The sequence below is a fragment of the Lygodium microphyllum genome, chromosome 9 (assembly GCF_053477565.2).
Source record: "Lygodium microphyllum isolate KBCC chromosome 9, Lygodium_microphyllum_v1.1.10, whole genome shotgun sequence".
Classification (NCBI taxonomy): Eukaryota; Viridiplantae; Streptophyta; class Polypodiopsida; order Schizaeales; family Lygodiaceae; genus Lygodium; species Lygodium microphyllum.
Window position 1 is genome coordinate 164,787,217 of NC_141143.1, and position 6,312 is coordinate 164,793,528.

The 6,312-nt window shown below is 57.7% G+C and overlaps 1 non-coding gene and 2 pseudogenes across 1 annotated transcript; all 3 read left to right on the top strand.

Annotated features, from left to right (window-relative positions):
• Positions 1–192: 192 nt before the first annotated feature.
• Positions 193–345, top strand: LOC148031846 (5.8S ribosomal RNA). The gene has a single exon (XR_015692036.1). It is a non-coding gene; the product is annotated as a 5.8S ribosomal RNA (ribosomal RNA).
• A 244-nt stretch (positions 346–589) lies between these two features.
• LOC148031847 (25S ribosomal RNA) lies at positions 590–3,733 on the top strand (annotated as a pseudogene).
• Positions 3,734–4,482: 749 nt separating this feature from the next.
• On the top strand, positions 4,483–4,601 carry LOC148031848 (5S ribosomal RNA; annotated as a pseudogene).
• The last annotated feature ends 1,711 nt before the right edge of the window (positions 4,602–6,312 follow it).

Consider the following 6,312-nt stretch of genomic DNA (forward strand, 5'->3'; position numbering starts at 1 on the left):
GAGGAAGGAGGGACGCCTTCGACCTCTCTCCCTTGCTCAGGGCGATCCCCCTTCGTCGTGCTCGTTCGGGCACGCCGTCACCTTGATAAACCCTTTGCCCCTCCCCGCACGCGGGGGTGGCAGGAGGAACTTGATAAACCTTGTCTTGTCTGAGATTCCTCCCCTCGAGAGGATTGAAAAACAAAACGCAACTACTCTCAGCAACGGATATCTTGGCTCTTATGACGATGAAGAACGCAGCGAAATGCGATACGTAGTGTGAATTGCAGAATTTTGCGAATCATCGAGTCTTTGAACGCAACTTGCGCCCGCGGCTCGTCCAAGGGCATGCCTACTTGAGTGTCCCTAACTCCTCCACACCCTCTCCCCTTCTTCGGGGGAGAGGGTGGAATTGGTCGTCCACGCATCCGACGTGATGCCGCAGTTGGCTGAAATGTACCGGCAGCACCGTGCGGTGAGGTTGCTCCGCAAGGGTGGTTCGTCTCCTTGTCGAGGTGGCAGCTGTTTGCGGGTGCCTCTTCACGTGTGCACGTGTTGGACCGGGCTCTTCGGAGCCGGGGCTTGCCCTCGGCGACCCGAAATGCAACTCGGACCTCAAATCAGGCAAGGCTACCCACTGAGTTTAAGCATATCACTAAGCGGAGGAAAAGAAACTAACCAGGATTTCCCTAGTAGCTGCGAGCGAACCGGAAAGAGCCCATCTTGGAAATCACATGGCTTTGCCGTGCGAATTGTAGTCTGGAGAGGCGTCCTCTACGGCGGCGGACCGAGCCCAAGTCCCCCTGGAAAGGGGCGTTAGAGAGGGTGAGAGCCCCGTCGAGCTCGGACCCTGTCACTCCACGAGGCGCCGTCCACGAGTCCGGCTGTTTGGGAATGCAGCCCTAAGTGGGTGGTAAATTCCATCCAAGGCTAAATATGGGCAAGAGACCGATAGCGAACAAGTACCGCGAGGGAAAGATGAAAAGGACTTTGAAAAGAGAGTTAAAAAGTGCTTGAAATTGCTGCGAGGAAAGCGAATGGAGGCCGCGGGTGCACCCCGATCGGATGCGGAACGGTGGGAATTGGTCCGCCGCTCGACGCGGGGTGCTGGTCAGTGTGGGCCGGTGCGGCAGGACAAGAGCGGGATTTAGATGGCTCGCCGATGCCGTCGCGTCGGCCAAGGAACGAAGCGTGCGCCACTTGTGGCGGGCTCTGCACCTGCACGCTTGGGACGCTGGCACTCTGGGCTTTCCATCCGACCTGTCTTGAAACACGGACCAAGGAGTCTAACATGTATGCGAGCCAGTGGGTGGCAAACCCATGGAGGTGCAAGGAACCTGACAGGTGGGATCCCCTTCACACGGTGCACCATCGACCGACCATGATCTTCTGTGAAAGGTTTGAGTGGGAGCGTACCTGCTGGGACCCGAAAGATGATGAATTATGCCTGAGCAGGGCGAAGCCAGAGGAAACTCTGGTGGAGGCTCGTAGCGATACTAACGTGCAAATCGTTCGTCAGACTTGGGTATAGGGGCGAAAGACTAATTAAACCATCTAGTAACTGGTTCCCTCGGAAGTTTTCCTCAGGAGAGCTGGAGCTCCTCGCAGTTTTATCAGGTAAAGCAAATGATTAGAGGCATTGGGGGTGAAACACCCTCGACCTATTCTCAAACTTTAAATAGGTAAGCGGCCGGGGTTGCTTTGTTGAACCCCGGCGCAGAATGCGAGCTCCAAGTGGGCCATTTTTGGTAAGCAGAACTGGCGATGCGGGATGAACCGAAAGCCGGGTTACGGTGCCAAAGTGTGTACTAACCTAGATCCCACAAAGGGTGTTGATTGATTAAGACAGCAGGACGATGGTCATGGAAGTCGAAATCCGCTAAGGAGTGTGTAACAACTCACATGCGGAATCAACTAGCCCCGAAAATGGATGGCACTGAAGCGCGCGACCTACACCCGGCCATCGGGGCGAGTGCGAGGCCCCGATGAGTAGGAGGGCGTGGGGGTCGTGGCGCAGCTCCGCGCGCAAGCTTGAGTGAAACGGCCCCCAGTGCAGATCTTGGTGGTAGTAGCAAATATTCGAATGAGAACTTTGAAGACCCAAGTGGAGAAAGGTTCCATGTGAACAACAATTGGACATGGGTTAGTCGATCCTAAGAGATGGGGCAGTCCTGTGTCAAGGGTGCAATGCGCGCCACTCATTGAAAGGGAATCGGGTTAATATTCTCGAACCGGGACGTGGCGGTGGACGACAACGTGACCGAATCCGGAGACGTCGGCACGGGCCCCGGGAAGAGTTCTCTTTTCTTTTTAACAGCCCGCCCACCTTGAAATCGGATCACCCAGAGATAGGGTCCAACGGCTGGTAAAGCACGGCACGTCTCGCGGTGTCCGATGCGCCCCCGGCGGCCCGTGAAAATCTAGAGGAGTGAATGCCAATCACGCTCAGTCGTACTCATAACCACATCAGGTCTCCAAGGTGAACAGCCTCTGGTCGATAGAACAATGTAGGTAAGGGAAGTCGGCAAAACGGATCTGTAACTTCGGGAAAAGGATTGGCTCTAAGGGCTGGGTCTAGGGGTCTGCTTCTTGACCTCGGAGGCTGTTGAGGGTCTGCCCGAGCTGCCCCAGCGGCGAGGGCGGACCTCCGCGTGCTGATCGGGTGACAGGGGCAGAACATCGTCCCTCGCGGGGCGGCCCTCCCTAGGCGGTGAACAACCGTCTCAGAACTGGTACAGACAAGGGGAATCTGACTGTTTAATTAAAACAAAGCATTGCAATGGTCCCTGTGGATGTTGACGCAATGTGATTTTTGCCCAGTGCTCTGAATGTCAAAGTGAAGAAATTCAACCAAGCGCGGGTAAACGGCGGGAGTAACTATGACTCTCTTAAGGTAGCCAAATCTTCGTCATCTAATTAGTGATGCACTCGCGTGCCGATCCAGGCGGAAGACATTGTCAGGTGGGGAGTTTGGCTGGGGCGGCACATCTGTTAAAAGATAACGTAGGTGTCCTAAGATGAGCTCAACGAGAACAAAAATATCGTGTGGAACAAAAGGGTAAAAGCTCATTTGATTTTGATTTTCAATACGAATACAAACTGTGAAAGCATGGCCTATCGATCCTTTAGTGTTTCGGAATTTGAAGCTAGAGGTGTCAGAAAAGTTACCACAGGGATAACTGGCTTGTGGCAGCCAAGCATTCATAGCGACGTTGCTTTTTGATCCTTCGATGTCGGCTCTTCCTATCATTGCGAAGCAGAATTCGCCAAGTGTTGGATTGTTCACCCACCAATAGGGGACGTGAGTTGGGTTTAGACCGTCGTGAGATAGGTTAGTTTTATCCTACTAATGAGCGGTGCCGCAATAGTAATTCAACTTAGTATGAGAGGAACCATTGATTCACATAATTGGTCATTGCGCTTGGTTGAAAAGCCAGTGGCGCGAAGCTACCATGTGTAGGATTATGACTGAACGCCTCTAAGTCAGAATCCATGCTAGACGCGGCGCTCTCTACCTCCCCGGTTGTTACCTGACTGATAGTAGGGGCGCTCGTGCGTCCCCGACAGCATGTGTCGAGAGTCTCCCTCGACGTGCCGGAAGTGGTCGCCTCTAAGACTCTGAATGGAAATTACAAATGATCGAGGAGATGAATCCTTTGCAGATGACTTAAATATGTGGCCGGGTATTGTAAGTGGCAGAGTAGCCTTCCTACTACGATCCACTGAGATTCAGCCCGCCGCCGCACCGATTTGTCCCCCTTCCGCTCGGTTCGACGGGGTTTTCTTGGCCTTGGCCCTCATGTGCGCCCCCAACTCCTCGCGCACATCGTGCACTTGATCTAGCCTAGCTCGTGCGGGTGGTTCGATTGCCTTCTCTTCGCATTCCCTGCCTTGGCTCGCTTGCGTGAGTGCGGTTTTCGTTGCTCATCTCGCCTCATCGGCATCCATTGCATTTCAAGTTCGCCCACCATGGCATGGATTCTATGACTCGGATCTTCTGTGCGTCGCCTCCACGTGCGTGGGGTTCTCTTCTTCACGTGGACATGCGCCCTCCGCGACGTGGATTCTATGACCTGATCTTTTCTACCTCGTTGCCTTTATGTGCGCGAGGTTCTCTTCGCATGGATGCTCGCCCACACTGTCATCAAGGGTACCCAATCGCATTCCAAGTTCGTCCATGGCACGGATCCTATGACTCGAATCTCATGTGCGCAGGGTTTAGTGCTTGCGTGGACACGGGTCCTCGTGGTATGAGTGGCATGCCCCCCTCTCCCCCATCGCCTTGTGGCATGCTGTGGGCACGTGTCCTCCATGGCACGTATTCTGCGTATTGATCTTTTCTACGTCGTCACCTATGTGTGCACGGGGTGCTCTTCAAGTGGATGCTTGCCCTTCATGTTAGAAATGCACGCGACGGCGGCATTCAATCTTCTGTGCATCCCTTGAGCTCTCTCGTGCCACTTTCCGAGTATACAAGAGCTCTTTGGAATTCCATTGTGTTTGTGGTGTGGTCATACAAGCGCTAATACACCGGATCCCATCAGAACTCCACAATTAAGCGCGCTTGGGCCAGTACAGTACTGGGATGGGTGACCTCCCGGGAAGTCCTGGTGCTGCACGCTTTTGCATGCTTGTTTCGAGAAAGTGGCATGGAAATCCCCTCGGATCACGTCTTGACTCTCCAACGCTGACATCGTGGTAGGAAACCCCCTCGCCTTGCCATGACGCGGCACCTCCTCTCCTCGTCGCGATTGTCTTCACGTACGTCGTGCCTGGTCCCTCCCTCTGCCTCGCTTTCACGTGATACCCCCTCCTCACGATGCAAGGTTTTTTGGGAGCGGAGGGTCTGCCATGTTGTGGGGGGGTTCGGTGGAGCGGGGTTTTCCGAGGAGGGAGGCATGCCATGTTGCGCGGGCGGGTTGTTGGAGCGGGGATTTCTGAGGAGGGAGGGTGTGCCATGTCACAGGGGGGGTTGGGTGGTGCCATGTCGTGGGGGGGTTTTTTGAGGAGGTCCGTCGGGGGGTGGGTGGTTCCATGTCACGCGAGGGGGTTGTGTGCAGTGGGGTGTGTGTGTCATGTCATTGCGGAGCGGGATTTCTGAGGAGGGAGGGTGTGCCATGTCGTGGGGGGGTGAGGTGACATGCCATGGGTCGAGCCGGGTTTTTCGAGGTGGGGTTTTTCAAGGTGGGGTGTGCGGGGTGGGGTGGGTCGAGCGGGGTTTTTGGAGGGGGGGTGCGGTGGCGTGGGGGGGGTGTGCCCTGTCGTGGGGGGGAGGGGGTTGACGCGGGGTGGGGTGGGTCGAGCGGGGTTTTTGGAGGCGTGGTGGGGTCGTGTGGATGGAGCGCGGATTTTCGAGGTGGGGTGCGGGGGGGATACACTATGTCGAGGGGGCGTGAGGTGGGGTGGGGGGGGCTGTGCCGTGTCGGGGGCGTGACACGGGGTGTGGTGGGTGGAGTGGGGTTTTTTGAGGCGCGGTGGGGTGGTGTGGATGGAGCGGGTTTTTCGAGGTGGGGTGCGGGGGGGCGTCCTTGGGGTGCTGTGGGGTGGGGGGTGAAGCGGGGTGGGGTGGGTCGAGCAGGGTTTTCGGAGGCCTGGTGGGGTGGTGTGGAGGGAGCGGGGTTTTTCGAGGTTGGAGGTGGGGGGGCGTTGTGTGGGGGTGCAGTGGCGTGGGGGGGTGTGCCGTGTCATGGGGGGGTGACGCGGGGTGGGGTGGGTCGAGCGGGGTTTCTCGAGGTGGGCTGCCGGGGGGGGGAATGCATCGCGTCGTGGGGGGGTGTGGTGGGGTGCGGGAGGTGTGCCGTGTCATGCGGGGCTGACGTGAGGTGGGGTGGGTCGAGCGGGGTTTTCAGAGGTGTGGAGGGAGTGGGGTTTTTTCAGGTGGGGTGCGGGGTGGCGTCGTGGGGGTGCAGTGGGGTGCGGGGGGTGTGCCGTGTCGTCGGGGGGTGACGCGGGGTGGGGTGGGTCGAGCGGGGTTTTCGAAGGCGTGGTGGGGTGGTGTGGAGGGAGGGGAGTTTTTTGAGATGGGGTGTGGGGGGGTGTTGTGGGGGGGTGCGGTGGGGTGGGTGGGTGTGTCGTGTCGTGGGGGGTGACACGGGGTGGGGTGGGTGGAGCGGGGTTTTTCGAGGTGGGGTGGAGGTGGGGGATGCGCCGCGTCGTGGGGGGTGCGGTGGGGTGTGGGGCGTGTGCTATGTTGTGGGGGCGCTGACGCGAGGTCGGGTGGGTCGAGCAAGGTTTTCGGAGGCGTGGTGGGGTGGTGTGGAGGGAGCGGGGTTTTTCGAGGTGGGATGTGGGGGGGCGTTGGGGGGGGTGCGGTGGGGTGGGGGGGTGTGCCGT